The following is an 11,569-nucleotide window of genomic DNA, read 5'->3' on the forward strand; positions in this document are numbered from 1 at the left end:
CGACTTTGTAAAGAAAGATTGCTTTCTGATGGATACCCATGATGGTGCACAGTTCTTGTAAATACTTGCAAGGATATCCGTCAGAACATTGGCGAAGACCGATCCAACGCAGAAGTTAATGGCAGTTTTCGCAGTCCAGATTGTTTGCAAGTAGATAGCGCTGTTTCATTAATTCGATTATATCAGTTTTATTCGTACCAGCTATAATAGGCTAGAGAGTCTTCTCAAAGAAATATCGATCCATTTTAATTTAATGTCAACAAAAAATTGCAATTAATGGGGTAGATTTATCAAGCTGTCTTATAGTAAGAATGTCCTTTGTTGCCCATAGCAACCAAATCAGAGCTCAGCTTTAATTTTACCTGAGACAATCAGGGAGACATAAACTTCACTTGATCTGAAAAAAAGAAGCAAAAAACAATATCCAAATTGCTTTTTTCTTCCATTGCCGCCACCAAAAAATACTAAAAGTTAATCAATAATTTATATGTACCCCAAAATGGTTCTATTAAAAAAATATGACCTCTCCCGCAAAAAAAAAACACACATACAGCTACATAGACGGTAAAATAAAAAAGTTGGCTCTTGGAAAGCGGCGACGCAAATGATTATATATTTTTTTATGAAATGTGCTATTATTGTGCAAAAGTAGTAAAACTATAAGACCATACTTATTTGGTATCACTGTAATCATCCATAGAATAAAGGTAACATTTTATTTATCCTGCACGGTGAACAACGCAAAAAACAATGGCGGAATTGCTGTTTTTTTTATTCCCCCCAGAAAGTTAATAATTAGTTATATGTGCCTTGAAATGGTACCATTGAAGAATACAACTCATCTCCAAAAAACGAGCCCTTATACAGCTATGCCAACAGAAAAAAAAAAAGCTACGGTTCTTTGGATCTGATGACGAAAAATCAAAAAAAAAATCATGCGGTCCTGAAGCCGAAAATAGGTGCGGACCTCAGTTGGATGATACGCTCCAAGGCATTCTATGTGAGCCCGTCTTTAGAAATACTGGCATTGTCGATCGCAGCCGAAGAGGTGAGTGTGAAATATCGCACTGCAATTTAACAGAATCACAATAATCCTGCATAATTTATTACTGCGTAGCTCAGGCTTAATAACAAACCAACTTCAGCATTGAATAAATATGTATAAAAACTCTATAAGGGAGATTTTCTTAAAACTCGTGCAAAGGAAAAGTGGTTGTTTCCCATAGCAACCAATCACGTTCCACGTCTCATTTTTCAAAAGCCCTTTAGAAAATAAAAGCACCCCAATGGGTTGCCATAGGCAGCTCCTCCACTTTTCATTTGCACCAGTTTTGATAAATCTACCCCTTTGACTCTAGCTTTTATTAGCATTGTAGCACAACAATAAATCCGTAAAGTGCTCAGCTTGAAGATAGAAACCTTTACTCCGCTAAAATGGCGGCGTTTTCCCCCTAGCATTAAGTTTCTGTACTACAGCCACTTTCCGGTCACGTGATTGCGTGGTTACATAAAACTGCCGGTAAAGCAGTTTCCGTTTTGCCGACCTTGTCGCAGTGTGATCGTAGCTTGAGAGCAGCATGTCCTCCGTAATAGCGCGTCTTTTCCGGATGCCCCGACTGGCACAAGCCATCTCCCGAAGGGGAATGTCTTCCAATGTGGCAAATGCCGGGTCAAGCCCTGCGGTGAGACTTTAGTCCGTGTGTGATTCCAATCTTGTGGGTAGTGATCTCCTTGGCCTCCTGGTAGGGCCCAATGTACTGAGCCGTCGGTGCACTGCTGGACTATAGTAAGGTGCTAAAAGTGAAGCCTCGCTGAAAAACTGTTAACATAGCAGCTCATCAGATCAATGCTGCCATCCTTCATTACGGAGCAGGTCTATGGGCATTGTCTGCATTAGGCTTTTACGTATGTGGTCTAGTGTGCTTTACTACTGACAGGGAATCTGACAGGTTATTCACGTTTAAAGCAATTGTCCTCTTTGCACAGCAGCTTATCAGGAAACCCCTCTATTAGTCAGAGCTAAGAGTGGGATCCTTGTGATCACCTAGTCTCATTGGGACCAGCTACATAAAGGATTCAAAGTGATCCCCTTCCTCAAATGCTATGTATGTATATATGCGTTGACCCTATAAAATGTATTTAGTGTATGTGCAGAGCAGCAGCCCCTCTGCAGCATCTTTCTGGCTTATTGAGGGGGTGTCCAGAAGTGTTCACATCAAAGAACAGGTGTGATATACCATTCAACACAATATCCGCCATCGAGATGGTGGCACAACAGTCTTGTACTAACGTGGATCTGTTATCAGACTATGCTGTACTATATAAGGGCAGCAGGGTATGGGGACAGGTCCACTCTCCTATTAGCCCATACGGCACAAGGTGCCATAAGCGTATCGTCTGCTGGCCTTTGAGGCCTGATTTGAGGTTTTAAAAAAACTGGTCGGTTTTCACGCATCTGTCTGTTTTTTTTTTTTTGTCCGTCTTTCTCCTCTGCAAATGCTTCCGGCTTCACGGCACCTTTACACTCCGCCATTAATGGAATAAGCTATGGTCTATAACTAAAGGAGAAAAAAATAGACATGAACAATAAGTATTTGTGAAGATGTAGCAGATTTTCACTGGTTGGCTTTTAGTACTGTAGACATATCTGCCAGATTAATTCCCTAAACGTTTGTTTTGCTGTGGTGATGCGGTATGGGTCACGTGGCCAAAAACGCATACATTTTACTGGCCAGTTGTGGTTTTGTGATGCAGTTATTGTCTGCTGTTTTAACAGGTGAAGCACATATATTTAACGTTTCACCTGTAAAAACCATGTAGCCAATGAATGTAATGCAAAACTGCTGTACTTTGCTGTTAGGGGCCATTCAGATGCTGAGGTGTTGCTTAAACCGCATACATTTTACGGCTATAGTGTTTTTTGATGCACACGGTTGTTTTTGTTTTTTTTTTTTTTGTTTTTTTTTACACCAACTTTGTAAAAAATGCACATGGTTTTCATATGCGATCTCAACCACATCAAAATGGACCCTTAAATGTGCATGGATTTGCCACACCGCACACTACTACTGCCATGTGTGAACCCTTCCCTAAGGGTTGTCATCAGACAAGCCTTTATATTGGAGCTGCTGTTTACCAGGAGTTCAGCCCCCAGCAAACAGCTGATTTTGGGATGTTGTGGTTAGTTAGTAGTGTTAAATGTACTATGTGGATGTCAAGTTTACAAGAGTGGGGATGTGAGTTCTGCGCTGACATCTGTGTGCACTAGTAGGGCATGTTGTGATAAGACAATCCCTTTAAGGCTGGGTCCGCACCTGCATTTAGCATTCTGTTGCAACGAAAATACCAGACGAGCAGGTTCCAGCGCACGACTGACGCCACAGGCGGCCGACGGAACCCATTGACTTTAATAGGTTCCGTCAGCGTGTTTGTGGCTTCACTGGAAGCAACTGTGCAGTATGCTTTCTATTTCCAGTATTTTTGTCCAGTTCTGCGGCGGTGGCTCTGAGATGTGTAAAATAAAACGCATTTAGCGTTAGATAGATAGATAGATAGAGATATATATCTATCTATTATCCCTCTATGTCTATCCCCTCCTTTTGGTAACTATCGTATAGTCTGAAGGGAACCACAGATCGTTGGGGATTCTTGGGGCTAGTTCACGCGGCAGGGTTTTGCATGGTGGGTCCCGACGCAAAATCTGCTGCAAAACTATTGCTAAATTTTTCCATTTAAAGGATATGATATATCTACAGAATGCCACAAGTGCCTTTATAGGTGTTTGCTGACCCAAAGCATCGGCTAGTTGCTTAAATGGAGTCTATGGGAGTTAGAGAGCGCACTTCTTGCTAATGCTCATAGACTGCAGGCGCCAGGCCCTGTTCTCCCTGTGGCTATGCAATAAATGCTTCACATGGGAAAACCCCTTTAAGTGTCCTGGTTTACCACACACTTCTCTATAAACCAGGATAATATCTGGGTTAGATTCTGCCAAGCATGTTCTTGACTTCTGTATTTGTAAGATCACAGGCTGCATGCTCATATGTTGAATGACTGTTGCTTTTTGTTAAGAATACATGGGAAGAGTAACTGACTTTTCTTCCTACAGGACACTGTTATTGGCCTCACAACATTTCTGATCACCTTCCTGGTACCATCAGGCTATATCCTCGCCAACCTGGATGAGTATAAGAAGCGGGACTGATGCTGGATATTCCGTTCATTGTTGCTGCATTCCATTTCCAGCGTTATAAAGTCGTGCGCTGGTTCTAAACGCACATTCACTTATCGTCTGTTACAATAAAACCTGTTTACAATCCTCCAGTAAACTGGACTTTGTCTTTCCTATAGATATTGCACAGAGGAATATGGCTGGTCCACCTTATCTGCTATTTGGGCGCTTACTGAAGTGACTCACGTTTACTTGTTCACTTCTATACAAAATGCTGAAATCAAACATTCTAGTGTCTTGAGGATCTCGCATGCCCCAATATTTTCTGTATGTTAAGTAACACGATTCTGTCTGGTGGTTTGTAGAAGGGGGAACAACTGACAAGCTCATTTGCCCCTTTTTGAAGAAGTTGCAGGCAGAGGTCGCACTACGTAGTTTCAAAAATGCAAAGGAGTTTTTTTTCCTCAGAGTATTTTTAGCCAAGGGGTGTGTTACTTGCAGTTATTCAAATTAACCCATTGGTGCACCATGAGGACACTGGTGCAGGGGTTGAAATAAAGAGCGGGCTCATGGGCTAAGCCTGCTCCATACGCTGCAGGTGTCAGCTGTGTATTACAGCTGACACCTCACACTAATGGCTAGGATCAGAGGGAACTCTGATCTTGGCCAATTAAGCAGATGCTGTGGTCAATAGAAACTTCTACATTCATCTGTTAGAAAGAGGGGGGCTGCCCCCTCTGACAGCCAATCACCCCCCGCAATGTGTTCATGGGGTACCCATGGTTATCATAGCAGCCTGGGGGCCTATTGAAGGCCCCGAGATCTGCCGTCTTTCTGCTTCTATTTGGCCCAGAGGCAGGGACTAATAGAAGCCGGTAAAAATTACAATACACTGCACGAGGGGGACTTTTTTATTTTTTTCTTTCCTTCCTTAAAGAGGCTCTGTCACCAGATTTTGCAACCCCTATCTGCTATTGCAGCAGATAGGCGCTGCAATGTAGATTACAGTAACGTTTTTATTTTTAAAAAACGAGCATTTTTGGCCAAGTTATGACCATTTTTGTAGTTATGCAAATGAGGTTTGCAAAAGTCCAAGTGGGTGTGTTTAAAAGTCCAAGTGGGCGTGTATTATGTGCGTACATCGGGGCGTTTTTAATACTTTTACTAGCTGGGCGCTCATTAGAGAAGTATCATCCACTTCTCTTCAGAACGCCCAGCTTCTTGCAGTGCAGATCTGTGACGTCACTCACAGGTCCTGCATCGTGTCGGCACCAGAGGCTACAGTTGATTCTGCAGCAGCATCAGCGTTTGCAGGTAAGATCGACTTACCTGCAAACGCTGATGCTGCTGCAGAATCAACTGTAGCCTCTGGTGCCGATGTGGCTGACACGATGCAGGACCTGTGAGTAAAAGCCTCTCATCGTGTGCACATACCCAAAGGGGTTATGTGGTGTTAACGCACTGTTTTATGCACAGAGATGTTACTAGATCATACCAATGTTTTAATGCATAAATAGAAAGTCTAAACTTATCTTATATTACACACAGTACAGAAGTGTGGGATGCTACCTTTCTTGAAGCATGTAAACTTTCACTCAAGGACCAGGGTAGAAGACCGTGCGAACAGCCCAAGTCAATGCAAAAATAGATTAAATATAATGAAGTGGTCAAATAAGGTGTTCTTGGTCTGATGCCCCCAGACAGCCATTTTCTTTGGACTGCGCAAATCTGCGGTTCAGGGGCGGTTCCTGTATAGCACTTCTTTATATAAACAATACTATACATGGCCTTACCAAAACACGTAGATGTGCAGTCCAAACAAAATAGTGGTCTATACACATGATGATTCCCCCCCCTATTAGAAATAAATGTGAAGCAGTGTTAGGTGGGATTTACATGGGTTCCATTCTAGGCGTGGTGGGTTCATTGTTCATTTATATATATTTTAAAAATGCATTTTCACGGAGAGGAGAGGGACCCTGGAGGATGACACTGTTGGACAATACACACTGGCTGGGGGAATGGTAGTAAATGAGTAGGCAATAGAGGATCTTATCTCCAGGTCTACCTCCTGTGAGGATTCTGACATGGCACTGCCACAGCAGAGATGTATCTCCCTCCTCCACTGTGTCTATGGAGGATGGGCCAATTTTCCTTAAAGGGGGTTTCCCATCATAAACATTTATGACTCATCCACAGAATGTCATAAATGTTGGATGTGGGACCCGCACCTGTCTAGAACTGGGCACTATAAACCCTGTGCTACCTCTTTCTGCTGCCTCTGCCTCCCCAGCCACTTCCTGACTATGATTGGGAGTTAAAGAGGCTCTGTCACCAGATTTTGCAACCCCTATCTGCTATTGCAGCAGATCGGTGCTGCAATGTAGATTACAGTAACGTTTTTATTTTTAAAAAACGAGCATTTTTGGCCAAGTTATGACCATTTTTGTAGTTATGCAAATGAGGCTTGCAAAAGTCCAAGTGGGTGTGTTTAAAAGTAAAAGTCCAAGTGGGCGTGTATTAGGTGCGTACATCGGGGCGTTTTTAATACTTTTACTAGCTGGGCGCTCTGAAGAGAAGTATCATCCACTTCTCTTCAGAACGCCCAGCTTCTGACAGTGCAGATCTGTGACGTCACTCACAGGTCCTGCATCGTGTCGGCCACATCGGCACCAGAGGCTACAGTTGATTCTGCAGCAGCATCGGCGTTTGCAGGTAAGTCCATGTAGCTACTTACCTGCAAACGCTGATGCTGCTGCAGAATCAACTGTAGCCTCTGGTGCCGATGTGGCCGACACGATGCAGGACCTGTGAGTGACGTCACAGATCTGCACTGTCAGAAGCTGGGCGTTCTGAAGAGAAGTGGATGATACTTCTCTTCAGAGCGCCCAGCTAGTAAAAGTATTAAAAACGCCCCGATGTACGCACCTAATACACGCCCACTTGGACTTTTACTTTTAAACACACCCACTTGGACTTTTGCAAGCCTCATTTGCATAACTACAAAAATGGTCATAACTTGGCCAAAAATGCTCGTTTTTTAAAAATAAAAACGTTACTGTAATCTACATTGCAGCGCCGATCTGCTGCAATAGCAGATAGGGGTTGCAAACTCTGGTGACAGAGCCTCTTTCAGAAAACAGCATAGCTCGCTGAGCTACTCTGTTTTTGTAAGTCCCATAGTAGTGAATAGCAGTTATGGAATCAGCGTAGCACGTGAGCTACGCTGTTTCCGTAACTATCCAGTTGTATGGGACTTACGGAAACAGCGTAGCTCAGCGAGCTACGCTGTTTACACAACTCATGACCGTATAACCTTTTTCATGGTCGGCATTCACCTCATTCAGCCGCAACACGGAGTGGCAGAATGGGGTTTAGGGGCCCACGTTCTAGAGATAGGTGCGGCTCCCAGAGGTGGAACCCGCATCTATCTGATACTTATGGCATATCCTATGGATATGTCTTATGTGTCTCATAGGAAGACCCCTTTAACTGGCCCTTCTAAGTTCTGGCTGCTGGAAGCATGGGATTGCTCCAGGGCTCCTAATAAAACCACACACGTGCACACATAAAGCTTCACTGGCACAATGTGCTGGTGCCTCACTGATGTCATTAGGAGCCACCCGTTAGTGTTTGCAGTCGGCACAGTACGAGTGTTTAACCCCTGCATGCATTCTGGGCCTTAACCCTTTCACCGAGCGCATTTTGGCCCTCAGGACCAGGCCCATTTTTTCAAATCTGACATGTCATTTTACGTGGTAATAACTCTGGAATGCTTTTGCCTATCCAAGCGATTCGAGATTGTTTTCTTGTGACATATTGTACTTTATGTTAGAGGAAAAATTTGGTCAATAAATTCATTGCTTATTTGTGAAAAACACCAACATTTAAAGAAAATTAGCAAAAATTATGATTTTTCAATTTTTAATTTAACTTTTTATTGAAATTTTCAACAGATAGAAAGACAAAAGCCCAAACGGGCAAGAATACATAATATTATACATCATATCATGATACATTGCCAAAAAAGAAAAGGGAAGGAAGGTAAAAAAGGAGGGAGGGTTGTTGGTACAATATAAACATGGCTTGTAATACATGTAGTTATGCACGTTGTTAAGCAAAATTTTACAAAATACATCCTCAAACAAATTTACGGAAGATCTTACAAGGGTTGATTTTTCTAATTTTAAATGTATCTGCTTGTAAAACCACACAAAATAGTTACTATTTGCAATATTCCATATGTCTACTTTATATTTGCATCATTTTTTGAACATCCTTTTATTTTTCTAGAAGGTTACAAGGCTTAGGACTTTAGCAGCAATTTCTCAGATTTTCAAGAAAATTTCAAAAGGTTATTTTTCAAGGACCAGTTCAGTTCTGAAGTGGCTTTGAGGGCCTTATGTACTAGATAGACCCCATAAAACACCCCATTTTAAAAACTGCACCCCTCAAAGTATTCAAAACAGCATTCAGAAAGTTTCTTAACCATTTAGGCGTTTCACAGGAATTAAAGCAAAGTAGAGGGGAAATTTACGAATTTCATTTTTTTTGCTGAAATTCATTTGTAATACATTTTCTTCTGTAACACAGAAGGTTTTACCTCAATATTTATTTCCCAGGTTCTTCAGCTTTTAGAAATATCTCACATGTGGCCCTAGTGTGGTAATGGACTGAAGCACCGGCCTCAGAAACAATGGAGCACCTACAGGATTTTGGGGCCTCCTTTTTTTAGAATATATTTTAGGCACCATGTCAGGTTTGAAGAGGTCTTGTGGTGCCTAAACAGTGGAAACTCCCCAAAAGTGACACGGTTTTGGAAATTAAACACCTCAAGGAATTTATCTAGGGGTATAGTGAGCATCTTGACCCCACAGGTCTTTTGCTATATTTGCTGGAGTTTGTCCGTGAAAGTCAAAATCTACTTTTTTCTGAAAAAACATAGAAATGTTTAATTTTTACAATGAATAAAGAAGAAAAGGAAACCCAAAATTTGTAAAGCAATGTCTCCCGATTACGGAAATACGCCATATGTGGTATTAAACTGCAGTTTGGACCCACGGCAGGACTCAGAAGGGAAGGAACAATAGTTGGCTTTTGGAGCTCAAATTTAGCTGGAATAGTTTTTGGGTGTTATGTCGCATTTGCAAATCCCCTGAGGTACCAAAACAGTGAAAACACCCCAAAACTGACCCCATTTGGGAAACTACACCCCTTAAAGAATCTATCTAGGGGTATAGTGAGTATTTAGACCCCACGGGTCTTTTGCAGAATTTATTAGAATAAGGCCTGGTTTACACGAGCGTGTGCGGGCTTATTTGCTGCGGAACAATCTGTAGTTTTCGTTGGTACCATTTTAGGGTACACATGATTTTTTTTTAGCACTTTTTATTCGATTTTTTTTTGGCAAGCAAAGTGACAAAAAAAAACACAAATTCTGACAATGTTTTTTGTCCTTTTTTTTTTTTTACAGTGTTCACTGTGCGCTATAAATTACATTTTACTTTATTCTGCAGGTCGATACGATTACGGCGATACCATATGTATATCGTTTTTTATGTTTTGTGGCGTTTGCGCAATAAAATCCCTTTTCGATAAAAGTATTTATTTTTTGTGTCGCCTTATTCTGAGCCATAACTTTTTTTATTTTTCAGTCAAAAAAGCTGTGTAAGGGCTTGTTTTTTGCACGACGGGTTGAAGTTTTTATTGGTACTATTTTGGGGTACATGCAAATTTTTGATCACTTTTTATTTATTTTGGGAGGGGTGATGACCAAAAAAATTGTGATTCTGGCATTGTTTTTTAATTATTTTTTTGCGGTGTTCACCGTGGGGGAAAAATAATATTATAGTTTTATAGTTTGGGTCGTTACGAAAGCGGTGATACCAAATATGTGTACTTTTTTAATGTTTTCATTTTTTTTCCCATAATAAAAGACTTATTATAGGAAAAAAATGAATTTTTTGTTGTTGTAACATAACTTGTTTTTACACTTTTATAAAACATTTTTATTACTTTTTTAGACCTGCAGCACTGATCGCTGCTATAGTTCAGTGTAATGTATTATAAACTGTCAGTGTGATGCTGAGAGTCACACTGACAGGAAGCCTATGAGGACCGGCCTCAGGCTGGTACTCATAGGCTGCTGTGCATGGCAGACATGGAGGCTGTTGTGTGGCCTCTGGTTTTGCCATGCAACTGACTACAGCGCCATGCAACTGACTACAGCACCCAGCAATCTGTCCCCGGGAAAGTTTGTTGTAGCAACAAACTTTCCAGTTTGTTATAGTAACAAACGTTTCAGTTTGTGGCTACAACAAACTTTCCCTGCGATCACATGATCGGGACCTGAACCAATTAGGTCCCGATCATATCTCCGGGACCAGAGGCAGGGGTTATAGAGCGATTTGGGTGTCAGTGCTACTCTGAGACACCCGGATCGCGCTTTTAACACCCACTGTGAATTCACGTCGGCGCTGCACAGAGCCCAGCAAGCGCCAACGTGAATTTACTGTGGGCGGTCGGGAAGCGGTTAATGAGCAATTTTTTTAGTTTTTCCATCGTCTCATTCAAAGTGCTATAACTTTTTTATTTTCCTGTTGATATGGCTGTATAAGGACTTGTTTTTTGCAAGATAAAACCGTTTTGGGGTATATAGATTTTTTAAATTAACTTTTATTAACTTTTTTTGTGGGGGAATATAAAAAAAACAGCAATTTATCCATTGTTCTATGCATTTTAAATTGACGTCGTTGACCATGCGTACCTTTTTATTAATAATTTTTATTTCACATTAATTATTTCTTCAGTCCCACTAGGGACTTCACTGTGCAATCTTTTGATCGCTTATATAATGCTTTGGTATAATTAGTTTACCAACGCATTATTGCCTGTCAGTGTAAAACAGACAGGCAATCTATTAGGCCATGCCTTTGGCACGGCCTAATAGGCATATAGCCCGGACAGGCCTAGTGGGGGCCTTTGTTAGGCCCCCGGCTGCCATGGCAACACATCGGTGGTCGCATTTGCAGGCCGCTGATGGGTGACAGAGGAAGCCCCCTCCCTCTGTAAACTACTCAGATGCAGCTGTCGCTTATCACTGCAGCATCTGAGGGGTTAAACAGTCGCGACAGAAGGAAACTGCGATTGCTACCGTTAGAGTAAGAGCCCGGCTGCCATCAGATAGCCGAGCACCCGCTCCAGCCTGCACGGACACTTGTGCAGGACTTTGATTAGGCGCCCCAGAATAAGGCCCCTTAATGGTCATTAAGGGGTTAAAGAAGTACATAGATATAGGACATCTTATGTACTTATTTTACCTCTCATACTGCGCCACCGTCCTGCTGAAAATGAATTCAGTCTCGTGCATAAGAATATTCATGACACTGATTTAAAAGC

The 11,569-nt window shown here is 41.8% G+C and overlaps 1 long non-coding RNA gene across 1 annotated transcript; it reads left to right on the top strand.

The window, feature by feature from the left end:
- Positions 1-1,273: 1,273 nt before the first annotated feature.
- Positions 1,274-4,328, top strand: LOC142660251 (uncharacterized). The gene is made up of 2 exons (XR_012850438.1): positions 1,274-1,682; positions 4,109-4,328. It is a non-coding gene; the product is annotated as an uncharacterized LOC142660251 (long non-coding RNA).
- Positions 4,329-11,569: the final 7,241 nt, after the last annotated feature.

This window comes from Rhinoderma darwinii, chromosome 9 (assembly GCF_050947455.1).
Source record: "Rhinoderma darwinii isolate aRhiDar2 chromosome 9, aRhiDar2.hap1, whole genome shotgun sequence".
NCBI lineage: Eukaryota > Metazoa > Chordata > Amphibia > Anura > Rhinodermatidae > Rhinoderma > Rhinoderma darwinii.